Source organism: Meles meles, chromosome 9 (assembly GCF_922984935.1).
Source record: "Meles meles chromosome 9, mMelMel3.1 paternal haplotype, whole genome shotgun sequence".
NCBI classification, from domain to species: domain Eukaryota; kingdom Metazoa; phylum Chordata; class Mammalia; order Carnivora; family Mustelidae; genus Meles; species Meles meles.
In genome coordinates, this window is record NC_060074.1 from 71,146,851 (window position 1) to 71,164,369 (window position 17,519).

Sequence of the window (17,519 nt, forward strand, 5' to 3'; positions counted from 1 at the left end):
ACCCACTAGGATGGCTGCTATGAAGAAACAAACAAACCAGAAAGTAACAAGTACTGGCGAGGGTGGAGAGAAAATAGAACCTTCGTGCACTGTTGGTGGGACTGTAAAATGGTGTAGATGCTAGGGAAAATGGGATGGCAGTTCATCAGAAAATTTAAAACAGAATTACCATCTGGTCCCCCCATATCCTTTGGGGATGCATACAAAAAAACTGAAAGCAGGGTCTCAAAGGGATATCTGCAGATCTAACTCACAGCAGCATGATTCACAACAGCCAGAGATGGAAGCAACCCAAAGACCATCTACAGATGAATGGATAAAGAAAATGTGGTTTAGCCATGTAATAGAATATTCATCTCCAAAAGGAAGGAAATTCCGACACCTGCTACAACATGGGAGAACCTTGAGGGCACGAGGCTAAGTGAAATAAAGCAGTCACAAGAAGACAGATACTGTATGACTCCACTTATCTGAGGAACTTAGAGTAGACGAACTCAGGAACAGAGAGAGAATGGTGGTTTCCAGGGGCAGGGGTGGGAGGAGTTATCTCATGGGTACAGAGCTCCCATCTACTGAACTACCTACACACTCAGAGGTTAAGATGGCAGATTTTATGTTATGTCTATTTTAACGCAATTTAAAAAATGACAACCTGTGGTTCCCAGTATTTCCTGTTAGGATGGTGATGACAACTGTTAAGACATTCCACGGGTCCAGAAACATCTGTCTGAGAAGCCTAGAGAGCTGGGCCCCCAGACTTGGTGATGACAGCCCAAGAAGATGACCAGTGATGAATCCAACTGCAAAAGCTGCACTCATCAAAGCTTCATGTTTTATTTTTTTTCCCTACCAGAATGCATGTTTTGTATATCTCCCCCACTGCGTCCTTCTGAAGCCCAGACAACCCCATGATCTGTGGATGTCGCTCTGAAGTGTTGCCTGGGATTCTGGGATTCTGGGGACAGGAGGCCCGCCTTTAGGTCAGGGTCCAGGAAGAGGACTTTGCAAAGTCAGCCTCCTTCCTCTTACTTAGAGAGTTCAGTAACATGCCCCCATAGTCCCCCTTCCCCCTAAAATTCACAATGTTCTCTCCAGAGAAAAGGTGACTGCTTATCTCTTTCTGCTCTTGACCTTCAAACTGAGCTCACTGCAACTTGGCAGTGATTCCTGTCTAAAAAGCACAAGCTACATTAATATTTGAGGTGCCCTCCACCATCCATCATGATCGACCACCCTGTGCCATCCCACATCCTTTGTTTTCCAGAATATACTTCCAGGTTTAGGGCCCAGAGGCATCACAAGATAAGGACACTTTGTAAACCTTCTCTTGTATCTCAAACACAAAGGACCACAGTGAAAGCGGAAAGCTGGAGAAGGGGGTGAGAAATGGCTAGAGAGAGAGCAGATGCCCCCAGAATAAATGGAAACAGCTTTTGGAAAGCTGCATTAATAAAGAGACATTGGGTCCATCTGGAAAGTATTCTAACAGAATAAAAAGCCCTTCTCTACGATGTGCAGCAGATTACAAAACTCCCTGAACAACAAAGTTCTATGACCTACTAAAAAAGCAAAACAAAACCAAAAGAAGAGCTCCTTCTAGGGATGGCCAGCCACCATGAAGTTGGGAGCCTCTTCCTGGTGTCAGGGGCGCGCCTGGTGCCCTGTGCCCTGCTCTGTGTGTGTGTGTGTGTGTGTGTGTTACTCCATGCAGTGATCTGTGCCAAGGGCTCCAAACACGAAGAGGGGCCAACTTCTCCGCCACCGCTACCCCTGATGGAGATGCTGCTGCCTCTCTCAGGCCCAGTGCAGGGCTTCTGAAACCACTTGGGCTGAGATTTCCAACTTGGAAGCCATCCTTACTCTGTCAGCTTCCCCTCCATCTTCTTGCACAACATAGTTGTAAAAAATGGAAAAAATGCAGCCATCTGAGGATCTAATCAACAATGATTCTTCTCTTTCATCGCTGCCCTGGTTATTTTGCATTGCTGGGATATAAACAACACATGAGCCCACTGGCCCCTGACCCCTTTGTCATTTGCTCAGTGCAGACACCTTGGAGAATGCTGGGTGGCCAAAGCGAGAAGGAAGGAGAAGCCCCCAGTCTTCATCTCTCATTACTCTCCTCGCCACCTAGATCAACACGGAAACACGGCCACAGAAGAAATCGAGTGTGTTTTCAAAAACATCCAGAAAGACACTCAACCACCTCTCTGGCTACCTGTCCCAGTGCTCGATAATGGTCCAAGAATGTACTGCGCTTCCTTCCTACCCCCCACCCCTCCTCCCCCACCAAACTCAGATCTGAGACCTTCTCCTTTTTCCATACACGTCTGAAAGTAGCAGGCCGTTGTGTGAAAAGCCTTTTACTGACTTGAAGTTCTTTATCAGACTGTCCCTCGCTGGCCAGAGGATGAGTAACCTTGGAGCATTTATTTAGCTGTTTCTGGGCTCTAATTTCCAACACTGTAACCATCCCTCTGGTTCTGCTCTAGACTCTTCCAATCTCCCTTCACACAGGAAACACAGGCCAAAGAGCCAAGGCTCCAGTGAGGGCCCCAGCACATGGCATCTACAAGCCCTGCACTGCTGAAGCCCGGGGGCCCCCACAGTGGTTGGCCTACACCAGGGTGCAGGCGGGGGACTTCCTCATCTCACATTCAAGCTGCCCCCGACCCCTTTTCTCTACTCCTGCTTTATGTTAGTAGAAGAAGGGAAGGGAGAAAAAGGGAAGGAAGAAGGGAGAAAAAATACAAAAGGGAACTAAGAATTTATAAAAACACGAGAAATTACTTTAAGAGGAAATACAAGCCAAAAGATTCGTTTTACCAGAGGAAAAGTATGTAAAAACAACAAGCATTTGCGTCCAGCTTGCAGCGTGTTTTCACACGCAATATTTCAGTGTTTTCTACTGCCCTTTGAATGCCCGCGACCACAAGCTGATTTGCCCTGTTTCAGATTTGGGCTAATAGGTAAACATGAGAGGAGGCTTAGCTGAATTCCATGGAATAAGTAAGTTCATGAACATCGGAAGGTTTGTTTTTCAAAAGGCAAAGAGGGAAGCAACAGATTCTGAGAATTTCATTTTCACAATAATGGCCCAGTGTTTGTTCCTCTAACGAAGTACGGTTCCCAGCGATGCCCCGGCTCTGGCATCCAAAGCCAGAGGCAGTTTCTTCACATTAGAGAGAGAGACAGCTTCAGGAAAGAGAACCAGTTAGGTATTTTAGAGCGGCTCTGAAGGATTTTTCAGAAGGGAAAAGAAAGCACTGACCTGTGTTTTCATCCGCCGAAACGACAAGTTCTCAAGTTCCCCTGCAATCTTCTAGCAGGTTTCCTGTAAACGTCGCATGTGACATTACACTTCCTCACTGCTCTGTCTCTGACCACCTCTCTAAGCCGTCAGAGCATGTGATAGGATCGGCTCGTTACTTGCTTCACACAGGGGGAACCCTGCTTCTAAAGGAATCTTTGTCACCCGGAAGGGGTCCCCTGGCTTGTTGTAGGCATCCCCGGGACACAGGTAAAGAGGTGATGACCTGGGAGAAAGGCAGGAAGAATGTCCGGATTCCTAGCACCAGGAAGCCCGCAGGGGTGGGGCTAAGGGAGAGACAGGGCCTCTGGAGCCCCAAGGTCCCCCATCGTGGGGCTGGGGCAGCAGCAGAAAAGGGGCGGGTTGCTCCCAGCACAGCCCTGGGTGTTCTGCTGTCACCTGGACAGGCCCTGGCACTGCCACTCTCAGGACTGCCAGGAGAGACGGGCTTGGGTCATGGCGCTGCGCCCAGGAGGTCCCCAGGCTCTTCTCTGGAGGGCACCATCACAGAGAAGCACACCCAGGGCTTAGCTCACATTTCTAGATCCTGCAGTGACCAGAGCCGCTCACTGTGGATTTCCCCGGCCAGGCTCAAGTTCACCTCCAGTCTATTCAGTCCTGCCGTCAGACGGTGTGCCCTCGTTCTTGGTTCAGCAAACAAAGCCACTGTACGCTCTGACTCCCGGGCTATGTAACTGGTAGACATTCTTACCATCCCCTTGCTCCCCTGCCACGATGGTCTCCAAAATATGCCAGGTTTTGGTTTCCCTGCGGGATGCTGGTGGGTTCGTGGAGGCATGCGAGCAAGTCCTGGCAGTGGGGGGACTTGGTGCTGGCTTGGCAGGAGCTCCAGGGGAGTGCCCGTGTGCGTCCCTCTGTGCCCGCCGCAGCAGGCAGATGAGAAGAGCTGAGGCAGGGTGCTGTTCCTAGCTTTCTTGTTCCTGTGGTCAGTGTCTTCCTCTTTCCTTTCGCCATTCCGCTAGCTCTCTGGAGGTCCACACATATGGAATTTGTGGCTGTAGGAAGTGGTGTGTGGGAGTAAAACCATGTCCTGGATGGACGGGAATATTCCACAATTTGTACAACCTGACTCAGGGCAAAAACCCCAAAGTTGTTTCTATTTGGCTACCCTAGCCTAATTCTTTTCTTAAAAGTGCTTTTAAAGGGATTTTTTTGGTTGTTTTTGTTTTTTGGAAAGGTAATTGTAGACAACCCCACTGTTCCAAGTCTTGAAAATACTACCCTATCATTCCCCCATGAAGTTTTCTGCGTGAGAACACCGAGTAAGGAAAGGAGTCCTGAGATCAGGACTCTGGACCACAGTGGAGCTCTGAAGTCTCAGCACATGACTGCATTTCTGGCTATGAAAACACACAGAACTGTTTCACCAGCCTGACAGCTGACGGTTGGCTTTCTGACGGAGCCGTCCAGTTAGACTAGCCTGTTGAGTCAAGATGGCTAGAAGCATGACATTCGCTTTAAAATAGGAATACTGGTAAAATTTTGTTATCTCTAAAAAACAAAATACTACAAAGACAAGAAATAATAATGACTCCATCTGAATGCATTTAAGAAGGTTTGGGTTAAACTGTCAGTTCTAGGTTTCAACTACGTGGTGACGTATGTCCTACTTAAGCCACGTTCCATGTGGAATTTTTAACGGTCTTAACAAAATGCTTTATAATTTTCCTTTAAAATCCCTTACCTGGCCTGTGAAATTTTTTTTCCATTTGTTTTGGCACTTAAAAAATGTTAAAAGACTTTGTTTTTTAAAAAGGTATGGATTTACAGAAAAATCCAGAAGAGAGCAGAGTTCCCACCCACCTGCACCCAGTCTTCCCAACTATTAAAATCTCATATTTAGTGTGATATGTAAGTAACAATTAACAAACCAATGTTGATACAGTGTTATTAACTGAGTCCACAGTTTATTTAGATGTCTCAGTATTTTCCTCTATGTCCCTTTTCCGTTCCAGGATCCCATCCAGGCATCACGCTACATTTACTCATCATGTCTCCTTAGGCTCCTCTTGGTTAAGACAGTTTCTTAGATTTTTATTTTTGATGACCTTGACAGTTTTGAGGAGTAGTGGTTTTTTTTTGTACAATGCCCCACAACTGGGATTTCTCTGATGTTTTTCTCACGATAAGACTGGAGTTACAGGTTATTCGTTAGGTTTCTCCTCCTTCCTCACTGTGTACTCTGGAAGGAAAATCTCGAGGGTGGAGTTATCTATAGAAATTATTTGGAGTTCTTCTGCATAAAAGATTTGTCCCTTGTCCCCACTTATTAACTTAGTCATTTACTGATCAGCATGGCCTCAGAGCTATTTGGTGCATACTTTGGGTTACAATTCAACACTACTCGATTTATGTTGTTGTTGGAAGTGTCATGCCTTCGACTCCTGAGCTCTTTCCCTCGGTTCCTGTGCTCCTCCGACACACTCCTATTAATATTTTTTTGAATTCTGTTTTTGAGCCCTTCTTTACTTCCTGGCATTACAAGATGCGCAGGGCTCATCATGTCTCATACCTTTCCAATTGTCCATGACTGTTTTTCTCTGTCTTGACAAGTAAATGAAAGAAGATAAATCTATGGACCTGAAAAACACTTTTTGCCTTCAGTTTTCATTAGTTCCACCCCATGTATTTGTAAAAATCTTTTTTTTTAAATCGCTTTCAGAACATTAGTCTTAGCCTCTACCAGCAAGAAAACACCAAAATGCCAACTGAGTGAAAGTTTACATTTCCTTAATCCCAAAATGCATGTTTGTGTTGACTGTGGTTTCCTCCTTCATATTTTAACATTCCGGGAATCGGGGTGTACATTTAGTATCATGTCTTTTTTTCCCTCTCCTTTCCTGTCATTAATTTGATGGCACACCTTATAGTTGATGTTGTTCTGGGAATGGAGGAAGTAGAGCCATCAATTAATTTTTGTTTGGACCACAGACATCATTTAACTATTTTCACCGATTTTCCCCCATTGAACAATAACTCTTTTTTGATTTATATCTCTTATTCTTCTATGTCTTGTTTAACAAGACATACACTTTTTAATTTAGTTCAGAAACATTTTATAAGTTAAATATTATTTTTAATTGTTTTCATAACACAGAAGGAGAGACATTTCCAAGAGTTGTGAGGATTTGTTCAAACAAGTAAATAAATGATAGAACTGGGATTTGAACCCAAAGCTTATGACTGCACGTCCAGTGTCATTTCCAGTATCCCCCAAAACTGTGTCCTTGTTATTCTGTCTCCGAGAGAAACTCAAACCCATGCATACCACATGTGTGTTGTTCAGGGAGGAACTGCGGTGAGGCACGCCCTTGGCAGTCAGTGCTTCAGAATGTAGGTCAAACAGTCCAGCCATACCCCAGAGCAATTGTTTCTACACTGACTCCGGGGGGCTTGGGGAACATTATGTCATGCTAAAGGTTTTCCTCATTCGCAATCACACAAAGAGACAACATGCCTCACGTTTCTGAGCCACTGGAGCTGCTGAAGGAAGATGAAAGGTCAAGAAAGTTCTCTCGCTGATGCATTGACTTTGGTATATTTGTTTATGCCACTGTAATGTAATCTCAGCCAGAATGATCAAGACCCCTGGCCAGCTGTCTTCAAACCCAAAGCCCTTCCTAGCATAGTGATTCTTCTTTGGCACACAGGGCCTGGTGCCAACAACGAAACTGGCCCTTTGCAACATCATGCAGTTGAATTTCAAATAACCCCTCACTCATCTTTGTTGTTGATCAAACACTGAAAGGATCTGGCAAATTCGCTTGTTCATAAAAAGACGAGCCAGGGACACATAGAAAGCCTTGCTATTCACCCAGGATGAGTTTTAAGAAGACTCATAGATACAGAACTCCAGAGGTAGTAGAGAGAACCAAGATACTCTCACATATTCATTGCTCCTTTCTTTCAGGCTGAATAGAAACTAGAAGAATACAAGGTAGAACAAACAATTCAGAAGCATACCAAAGGTGTTGGAAGAGATCATGAATGGGTACTAAACAGATTTGTGGCTCTGATCAGGATCTGTGTTTTCCAGACACACACACACACACACACACACATACACACATAACATGGGACCAAAAGAACACCCAGTTAATTGCCTATTTGCACAATCTTCCTATTCTGAGGCATCCCTCCCTTCTACAGTTAAGAGCACACACAATAGGGCAGAATTGGTAAATCACCTCATGTCACTCATGACATGAAGGGATGCTGGAATCAAATCACCTGGGTTCAAATCGAAGATCCATTACTTACTAGCTGCAGTGAATTATGCTGTTGGATCTCAGTTTTCTCATCTGTATCATGGGGATAATTTAATGCGTGTGGAATGTGAAGCTACATGCAAAGAGCTTAGCCAGGGCAGTACATAAATGGTGGCTACTATTACTATTGGTAAGTGGAAATTTTACTATTAGAACATTCTAGTAGAATTTCTCATAAGGAATGCAGTTGGAGTCAAGCAATGAGTTTTATTTCTGAGAGTGCTGCTAGGCAGGAAATAAAATTCAGGATTCGGGGTAGTAGAGCTACAGGTCATCCCATCATCCTAGAGAGGCACGGTCTACACAGGAAGCAGAACGGAAAATCTCTATAATTACTTTGAGCCTGGACTCATGATGTAGTGTTCATGCTTCTAAATCTGAAAGAGCTGGATGTATTTGTGTCTGATCAAAAATAAGGAAAACAGAATGTGAATTTTGTCTCCATATTTTAAAAAAATGAGTCAAGTTTCATGGCCAGTGAAAAACTACATGGATGAGAGAGACAAAGAGGTTTCAGAGCAGCCATGAGTGCAGGCAAAGGAACAGATGTCCACACGGAATGTTGGAGAAGCTGTTTATGAGGCGTTAAGTATAGAACCTTTAAGTCATGCCTTTTAGAAAAACTTCATTAAAGAGATATATCATTCTTCAAGGCTTTCTGACTTTCTGATATTTTCTTTGAATGAGACTCCAGCAAAATCTGGACCAAGCGGAGTCTTGAGATTTATTCAGGTTACAATTAGGGTGTTGATAACACCCAGCTGAGTAACATCAAATTCAACCACGTGTGTTTATCACATATTTTCTGGATTATGATTTGGATTCTGAAGTGCCTGCAGACAGGCTGAATGCATGATTCTGTAAAGGAAGCAAACTTTCAAAAGATAAACATCTCCCAAGATTTTAGTAATTACTTTACCTACAGTCATTCGAAACAGGTAACACTACATTCTGTATTTCGGTATCTACTCTTTTCTTTGCCTTGGAGCAACTTCTAGAAATAAAGCTCGCACTCTGGGAAGTACCTAATATAAAATAAGATGCCATTTACTAAATTACTCTTGCATATCTCCTAATGATAGACTTACAGTACTAAAAGCAACATAGTATTCACCGATTAACTTCCAAGACACATTTATGTGCAAAAACATTCAAATCTCTCTGTATTTGATAACACAAGGGCGTTTATCGAAATATGTTTCCTTAACATCTTATATAAACTGCATTTTAATCTTGGGGCAGTGTGGATCATTAATAACACTAATGGAATTATTGGCAAAATAGGAGTAAATGGTATATTACAATGAGCTGACTTTTTAAAGGCAAACTGAATTTCCCTTTTTATTGAAAAATTACCACCATAACTGTAATATTCATCAAAGCATGCTGAAATTCTTAGTAACTGGACTTTATAGGTATGAAGCCTTCCTAAGCAAGGAGCATTCTGTAAGGGGGAGAGAAGTTGTGACAAGTAGTGTGCCGTTAATGTACAACTAAATATATATTCAGCTTTAAAAAAGTTCACCTCTCTTGATTAAAGACAAGGATTTAAGGTTACCGAAACATGAAAACAAACAAGCAAAGCAAATAAACACCACCACCGCCCTGCATTGTCATCAATGATAAATTGCCTGATGGTATCCAAATTGTTAGAAAGAAAGAAAGAAACTAACTAACTCCAGGAACTCTCAACCAAACTATGCAAACTGTGGACTGACACCTCTGGGGATTACATTTCTCATTTGTGCAATTGTACAGCAGCGTATTTTACTTACCTAAAGCCAACTCTTTACTCTTGAAGGAGAAACACCTAGAAAATAATTTATACAGTGACAACCCTTTCTTTTATCCACCGTTCTGCAGGAATGCAACCCACCCCTCTCCCCCAAGCTGGGGAATCCGGAGAGGAGGGACATGAATCTGTGGTTGTCCCCAGCATGTCCCAGTGGGTGTGATTCCAGTCTTTATAAACACGGAGTTTTCACACAAGCCAGGGGCCATAAATGAAGCCCCCCCCGCAACTTCATCTGAAGGTCAAACAAGGCAACAGTGATCAAGAGTAATTCCAGGGGCACCTGGGTGGCTCAGTGGGTTAAAGCCTCTGCCTTCAGCTCAGGTCATGGTCTCAGAGTTCTCAGGACCAAGCCCTGCATTGGACTCTCTGCTCAGCAGGGAGCCTGCTTCCCCTTCTCCCTCTGCCTGCCTCTCTGCCTACTTGTGATCTGTCTCTGTCAAAAAATAAATCAAATCTTTAAAAAAAAAAAAAAAAGTAATTCCAAACAGATGTCATTTCGACCTTCACCACCACTGGGGACCCTGATTTCCCCCCATGGCCCTGTGCCAGAGAAGTCTATCTCCACACGGCTCCTCCAGTTCCCACAACGGTAGGGCAGAGCGGCTGCTGTGGCAGCGACTTGAAGGCTCAGTTATAGACACCATTCCTTCTGTGCAGTCCCTCCCCCATGTTCTCCTTCTGCCAGGTGGACAAAGCCAAGATTTGAGGCAGATTTTTTTTTTTTTTTGAACAAAACCCTTTTGTGGTTGTCCAGCACCTGTGAGAGTTCCGTGTATCTCTCTCAAGGAGACGGGAAGTTTGGGGCATTATTGGCGCAGAGTTTGGCAGCATTATTGTGATACCCCGACAACCAAACCCACACCTGACAGGGTCTCCACCAGTTGGCTTCATCATCTCTTTTCAAAAAGTATGGAACAATATGTAGTAAAATAAAGAAATTACACTCCCCTTCTCAGGCCATCTCTGCGGTGAAGATTGATACTAATGGCACTGTCTCCTGTGATGCCGGTCTTGGCGTTGGGTCCCAGCCTCTTCCTTCCAGACCCTCCCAGGTAGAGCCAAGCCCCCTCGTTCCACGGTTACCTGTTTGCCTACTACATACTCCTTTCAATGGCTTATCTTCTTCTGGGCGGTGGGCGGGGTGGGGGGGGGGGGCGGCACCTTGTAGGTATTTACTGAATGAATGAGAGATTACTGCCTCCCAACGAGAAAAAGCAGAGAAGTCCCTCCATCTCAGATCCACAGTCCAGCTGACCAGCTTTATAAAGTGTTCACTCTGGGGGGACCCGGGGGGCGCAGTCATTAGGCGGCTGCCACGGCCCTGGGATCAAGCCTCGCATCAGGCTCCCTGCCTCTATGGGAAGCCTGCTTCTCCCTCTCCCACTCACCCTGCTTGTGTTCCTTCTCTTGCTGCGTCTCTCTCTGTCAAATAAATAAATAAAATCTTTAAAAAAAAAATTCACTCTGTGTATGCATAAAGAAGAGCTTCAAAATAAAAAAAATTCTAATTCAGACTCTAAGTTAACTAGTCTCGTAATTTATAGATCTTAAGGCTAAAACTGTATATAAAATTCCTATTGTTCCTCCTTCCTGATCTCCTGTATATGGAACTATTTCCTGCCCCTTCTACTTCCACTGAATTGTAACACCACCCTGATCACTCTTCTCAAAAAGAATGGACTCTCTTTAGCTTTTTCATTTTCTTTTTAGGATTGAACATAAACGGTATACCTCCTGACAATATTTTTTTAACAGAGAGACCAGTATCCAAACAGGAGAGAAAGTTTCACAAATAGAAAACACCCAATCTATCTTCGGTCACACCTGTGCGGGGGACTTCTGTTCAGGTTCAACATGCCCATGGGCTCTCTCCAGAACGATGGGTCAGTGAGAAATGCCCAAGTCGGTGCGGGGCCATGGGAACTTGTGTGTGAGAGCCACAGAGCTTGGAAGAACCTCAAACCTTGCTGAGCTAATGTGTAAGAGACGACCTAACTAATTAATTAATTGGGGTTACGTGTGCTGTGGATTTGCTACTTTTGACCAGAGGGAGCTGGCTTTCTATGTTGCTGGCTGGACTGAAAAGGTAGCAATTGGAAAAAATAAAGATTACTCCACACAGCCTATTAGAAGGGACCTGCCTTGTGAATGGCCACACCTTAATTTTCAAAATTCAGACTGAACTATCTGTTCATTAGAAGACCACTGAACTGATTCTAGATGGAAGTACAAAGAAGACTACTGTTATAGTTCAATTGCTTCTAAAGTACTAGTTACCTCAGGCCTTATAATCCAATCTTCCTGTATTTGCTCAGATTGCTTTGTAAATGTCCTTACTGGCACAAACTATTAGTGTTACCCATTAACCTAATTATTAAGTGTTTATGTGTACCAATAGTGAAATCTTAAAAAAAAGAAAACTAAGTGCTTTTTAATGTGTTGTCTAATTCATCATCATTGAGGGAAGCTGTTATTCCCACTTTAGAGGTGGTGACACTAAGTTACTGCTAAATGAAAAACAACGGGAATACACTCTTCCGAGCAAACTATAAAATCACAGAAGAGGTTGGTTTGTCACCTTTCCCCTGAGTCAATAAATATCTGTTCACTGATTAGCTAGCTCTCCCATGTTTTTCTTGCATGGAAAAAAAACTAGCAGTAATGTGGCACATTCTGATGGGAACCAGGTGGTTCTTACAATCAAGATCTTACAAGCACCATGAAGTGTTATATGGTAACTACCCAAGATATAAAGCCAGGTGACCTTGTTGGGTGAGCACAATATGATGCATTGCTGTGTAACAGATGACTCCAAAACTTAACAGCATAAAGCAACTATTTCATTATCCTCATGATTTCATAGGTCAAGACTTCAGAAATGTCATGATGGAGACAACCCTTTTCTGTTCTATAACACCTGTGGTCTTAGCTGGGATCATTGATGAGCTAGTGGCTGAAACACTGGGCCTGGAGAATCTGCTTCCAAGATGGTTTCTTCATTTATGTCTGATACAAGGCTGGGAAGGCTAAAGGAATGGCTCAGCCAAGACGGTTAACCAGAGCACTTACGTGTGACCTCTCCAGCATCTAGGTGGACTTCTTACTTGGTGGCTCAAGCCTCCAAAAGCAAATGTTAGCAGTGAATGAGTTAGAGGTATGGCCTTTTAGGACCTAGCCTTGGAAGTCACATGGGGCCACTTCTGTCATAGTCTCTTGGTCAGATTAGTCACAACCCCCTACTCCCACAGATTCAAAGAAAAAGGACATAGACTCATCTCTCACTTGAAGAAGTGTCAATGTATTTGTAGCCATGTTTGCAAACACCTACAGTGAGTCTTCAGTTTCCCACTGTCTGGTACACCAATATTTTGAACTTGAACAATTGTTGACAAGCATGTGTGTTTATAGACTGTCAACCATAAATGGCTGCAACTCTATCTGTAGATAACCAGGTTCTGAATTGGGAGAGGTCATAGTCCCAGGGCAATACAATGCCTACACAGGTGTTAGGTAAATATTAATTTGGAATAACAAAAAAATAAACAGCAGGTAGAAGATCTGTTGACATGTTTGGCCCTTAATCTTATGAAAATTATACAGTGGTATAAAAAAAAAGAGATTTTTTTCCCCCATCTTCACTAAGGTTACATAGCAATCAGATGCTCCAGGTAAATTAAAACATTTAAGGAGCTGGGAAACTTAGGGGGAAACAATTCAACTTTGTAGAACTAACTATTCAGTTTGAGGTGAGAAACTCCAAACAGAGCAGGCAGAGAAGGAAAAGCAGGCTGGTACAAGCCAATGGAAATACTGGGAACTGGGGTTACCGGAGCACACATGCCCTTGCCTTAAGGTATCTGAATTCAATTTTTAAAAATAGACTTAACTTTCCAGAATCAGCACTTAGACCACAGCTTATGATCTTTGATTTAGATTGGTAGTGACTATTTCCCAGGTTTAGGAGTTTTGCCCTGGTCCTACTGGTTGATTTTGCACTCCTCTGAGCCTGGAAAATAAGCACTCGATATATAATTCTGCAGTTGATAATGAAAATTTACTGAGCATTTACTATGTTTCAAACACTGAATTATAAGCCACTGCATCTTATTTAATGCTCAACACTTCTTCGGGGTATCACTGAACACATTTCACCAGTAAATGAGTTTCAGGCACAAAGGGGATAGAGCTAGTGAATGGTAGAAAGTCGGTTCATACCTACATAGATGTGACCCCAACACCTAGGCTCCTAGCCACTGCATGTTATAATATGCTGCTTCTGATGACTGTGTCCCCCAACAACTATAGGGGGGTGGCCAACAAGAAGGAAGCGGGCCTTTGCAGGTGCCTCTTTGGTTGTAACCCATCCAGTTACCCTAATTTTGGGACAGAAATAGGAGTTTACCAGAGGCCGTGGATGTGCAGTACTTCTCACCCAGGAATCCAGGAGTTTAAGACTGTATAGAAACAAGTTTCTCTGGATACCTGAAGAGAAATCTTAGTCTCAGCCTGCTAGATGGGCAGTACCTCCACCATTGATGGCCTGATGGAATATCGTTTCTCAGCAAGGCACTATGCATGCATTTATCAGAGAAGCACAAGATACAGGATCATGGAAGTCAGCATTTCTGTGCTCAACAACCTCTCCTGGCAGACCCATGATTTTCTCCTTCAAAATCTGTTTTAATGGGCACCTAGGTGGCATAGTCGGTTAAGCAACTGACTTTTAGTTTTCAGCTCAGGTCATGATCTCAAGGGTCTTGGGACTGAGCCCTACATCGAGCTCCACACTCAGTGGGGAGTCTGCTTGGGGTTCTTTCTCCCTTGCCCCCTGCCCCTCCCCCGTGCTCACTCACATGCTTCCTCTCTCTAAAATAAATAAATAAATCTTTAAATAATAGTGGTTGAATGAGCCATTAAAGGGAGAAGTGAAAAATAAAATCTTAAACAAAAATATATTTTGAAAAATTCCCTTTAAAAAATCATCCTCGGGCCCCTGGGTGGCTCAGTTAGTTAAGTGACTGCCTTCGGCTCAGGTTATGATCCCAGGGTTCTGGGATCAAATCCTGCATCGGGCTCCCTGCTCAGCAGGAAGCCTGCTTCTCCCTCTCCCTCTGCCTGCCTCTCTGCCTACTTGTGCTCTCTCTGTCAAATATATAAATAAAAAATCTTAAAAAAAACAAAAACCAAAAAATCATCCTCTGTTCCCTTGAAGAGGGAATTCAGATACAGTTCTCATACATCAAACATGACAGAGGCAGTTTTTAATCATTTAAATTATGTATTCTTCATTGTTTAATGCTTTATACCATTTCTCCCATGAATAATTTATTATACCATTTATGTTTATTAAAAATTGATCATAGAGACATGCTCTCTCTCTCTGTTCTCTTAGGCTATAGATATTTCTGTCATTTGGGAATAGACAATTTTGGGGGGGGAGTAGACAATATTTTTAAAAATTCACTTTAACAGGGGCGCCTGGGTGGCTCAGAGAGTTAAAGCCTCTGCCTTCGGCTCAGGTCATGATCCCAGGGTCCTGGGATGGAGCCCCGCATCGGGCACTCTTTTTGGCGGGGAGCCTGCTTCCTCCTCTCTCTCTCTCTCTGCCTGCCTCTCTGCCTACTTGTGATCTCTCTCTGTCGAATAAATAAATAAAATCTTAAAAAAAAAATCCACTTTAACAGTCTGTATGTTCCTTCCTTTTCTTAGAGTTCCTTTTCTTCCACAAAGGACTACAGTTTACGTTAGTGTATTAACTGATCATTTCCTTTTTTATATAACAATAAGGTTTATCTGAAGGTCCACTGAGGCTTTCATAAAAAAGGCTTACTTTACTTTTTTAACTTGTGGAATGCAGATGTAAAAAGGAGGCATTAAAAAAAAAAAAGATTCTAGAGTCTTCCATGATAGAGATCACAGCCTGTGGAGTCATCTCTCTCTCTTCGCCTTTTTTTTTTTTTCCTTTTTACTCCTCAGATGACTCATTTTCCTTGCCCTTATTATGCTGCTAGTCACTTCTTAACTTTCTTATAAGTGGCCTGAGTCTTTCTCTCTTCTCCTTTTCTCAGTTGCTTCTTAAATCCTCTCTTGCCTTGGCACTTCTCAACCCTATAACCTGAATTGCTCTCTGCAAGCCCCAACCCCAAATCCTGTAACTTTCCATCACCAGTGTCTCCCACCTGCCACCCTCAAAGTAAAAGATTCAAGAAGGTGACATCCCTGGACACTCCTGCCTCAGACCAGGTCCGTGGGAGGCAGGGGAGAAATCAGAAGGAACAAAGCATGTCTGAGAGGCGTGGAAGTTGAGCAGAAATTAAGAAGCGCCGAGGATATCATAATATATTAGTCTGAGAAAGGTTTGCAGTGGACTAGACCCAAAGGAATCCAAGTTAGTACATTCCAGTTGGTACTTCCTGCCCATCCCAGTGGGATCCAACCCTGCCCCTTTTCCACGGTTCCCTATTGGAGCGGAGGAGACCATCACCAGCTGCCCAAGCCAGAATCCTGAGGCTCACCCTTGCCTCTTTCCTCTCACTCACTCCAAGAACCAATCCATCACCAAGATGTGGAGGTTCTTCCTTCCAGCATCTCTGGAATTGGGCATGAGCTCCATCCCCTTACCTACCCACCATTCTCGCTTGCCTGGACCCAAAACAGTTTCCTGGGGGTCCTCAGCCTGATGTAGCTCTATTCTCAGCCTGCTGTAGCTGTGATCTCTCTGCAAAGCAGATATGCTTAAAATCCTCTTCCCATCATGGCTGAGACTGAGTCTAATTGCCTTAACATGGCTTACCAGGACTTCAATATGCAATGAGGTTCCTGCTTAATTCCCAGACCTTTTATTTCGTAAACCCTACGTGGGACTCCTCCTCTTCCCTACCAAACACACGCATGCAGCCCTCTACTAACTACACTGTTCTCCAGCCACACAGAACTTCTTTCAGTTCCATAGAAGAACCTTGTTTGCTCCTGTTTCTTGGCCTGGGAGCATGTTATGCTTTTACCAGCAACCCTCTTCACCCATCTCCAGGATGACTCCTCTATCCTTCGAGCCATGGTCCTAAGGCTCCCAGCACTCCTCCCATCCCAGCACTCAGGACTCTGCATGGTATTTTTCTGATGCTTCCTTTCCTGTGCTCCCCACAGACTATAAACTCCGTAAGGGCAAGCAACATGCTTTGCTTGTCCACCATTGTGTTCTCACTGCCTGGTGCGTAACAGGGACTTGATAAGTATCATTTGACTAAGGAATGACTGGTGTAGTCTATTCTGCTGGTGGCCTCCAATGAAGCATGCTTCCTGGTATTCACACGTGTATGGTCTCCTCCCTTTGAATGTGCCTGTGACTTGCTTTAATCAAAAAAAAAAAAAAAGAAAAAGAAAAAAAGAATCCACAGAAGTGACACCCTGCGAGTTCTCGGCCTGAGCCTTAAGACGGCCTGGAAGCTTCTACTTCTGTGACCCTAACTACCCTACAAAAAGTTCAGTGACCCTGCCGAAGAGACCACGTGGGAAGACGCCACCCAGACAGTGAGAGGTTTTGATACTGCATGGAGAAAAAGAGAAGCCTGGCCATCCCTGCTTTCCAGCCAAGCCCTGACCCGGCTCACCTGCCCTGTGAATGCAGCCCCTGTCTGACCACAGCCAAGAGCAGCAGAAAAGCTGCCCAGCTGAACTCAGCCCACACTGCAGCCTTGTACGCAATAAAATGCTTATCATTCTAAGCCACTATGTTTGGGGGTGGTTTATTACATAAAAGCATGTAACTATAACAAATTAAATATATAAGTAAAAGGGAATAAGGATTTATTTCACAAATACATTTCATGTGGAGGCAAGTCTGAAGTTTCTAACAGGCAGACCCAAGAAAATAGCAATAGCATTTAAAGGACATAGAGGAACTCGTACCACCAGCTCCATTTAGAGCACATCACAATTTTCCTCGGCCATTTTCTTTGGTTTTAAGATATTTTCCAATGACAAGACTTTCCTACTTTTTTTTTTTTTTTTTTAAGCATTCCTGGTCTGACATTGACATTAAGGAGTCCAACCAAGGATGCAATGTGAAATTACCACATGAGTGGAAACTAGCCCATGGCCAACCCATCCTGCTGTTCCACTTCCT

The 17,519-nt window shown here is 43.7% G+C and overlaps 1 protein-coding gene across 3 annotated transcripts in view; it reads right to left on the reverse strand.

Moving 5' to 3' along the window:
• The window catches only part of WIPF1 (WAS/WASL interacting protein family member 1), a 114,626-nt gene that overhangs the window by 72,494 nt on the left and 24,613 nt on the right, over window positions 1-17,519 (reverse strand). The window contains exon 2 of one of the 3 annotated variants that reach the window (XM_046018547.1): window positions 9,375-9,409. The exons of 1 other annotated variant lie outside the window; for it this stretch is intronic. The gene's annotated coding sequence lies outside the window, so the exon portion shown is untranslated. Of the gene's footprint in view, window positions 1-3,271; window positions 3,390-9,374; window positions 9,410-17,519 lie in introns of those variants that run through there. One more of the 3 variants, XM_046018546.1, reaches the window with a different exon arrangement.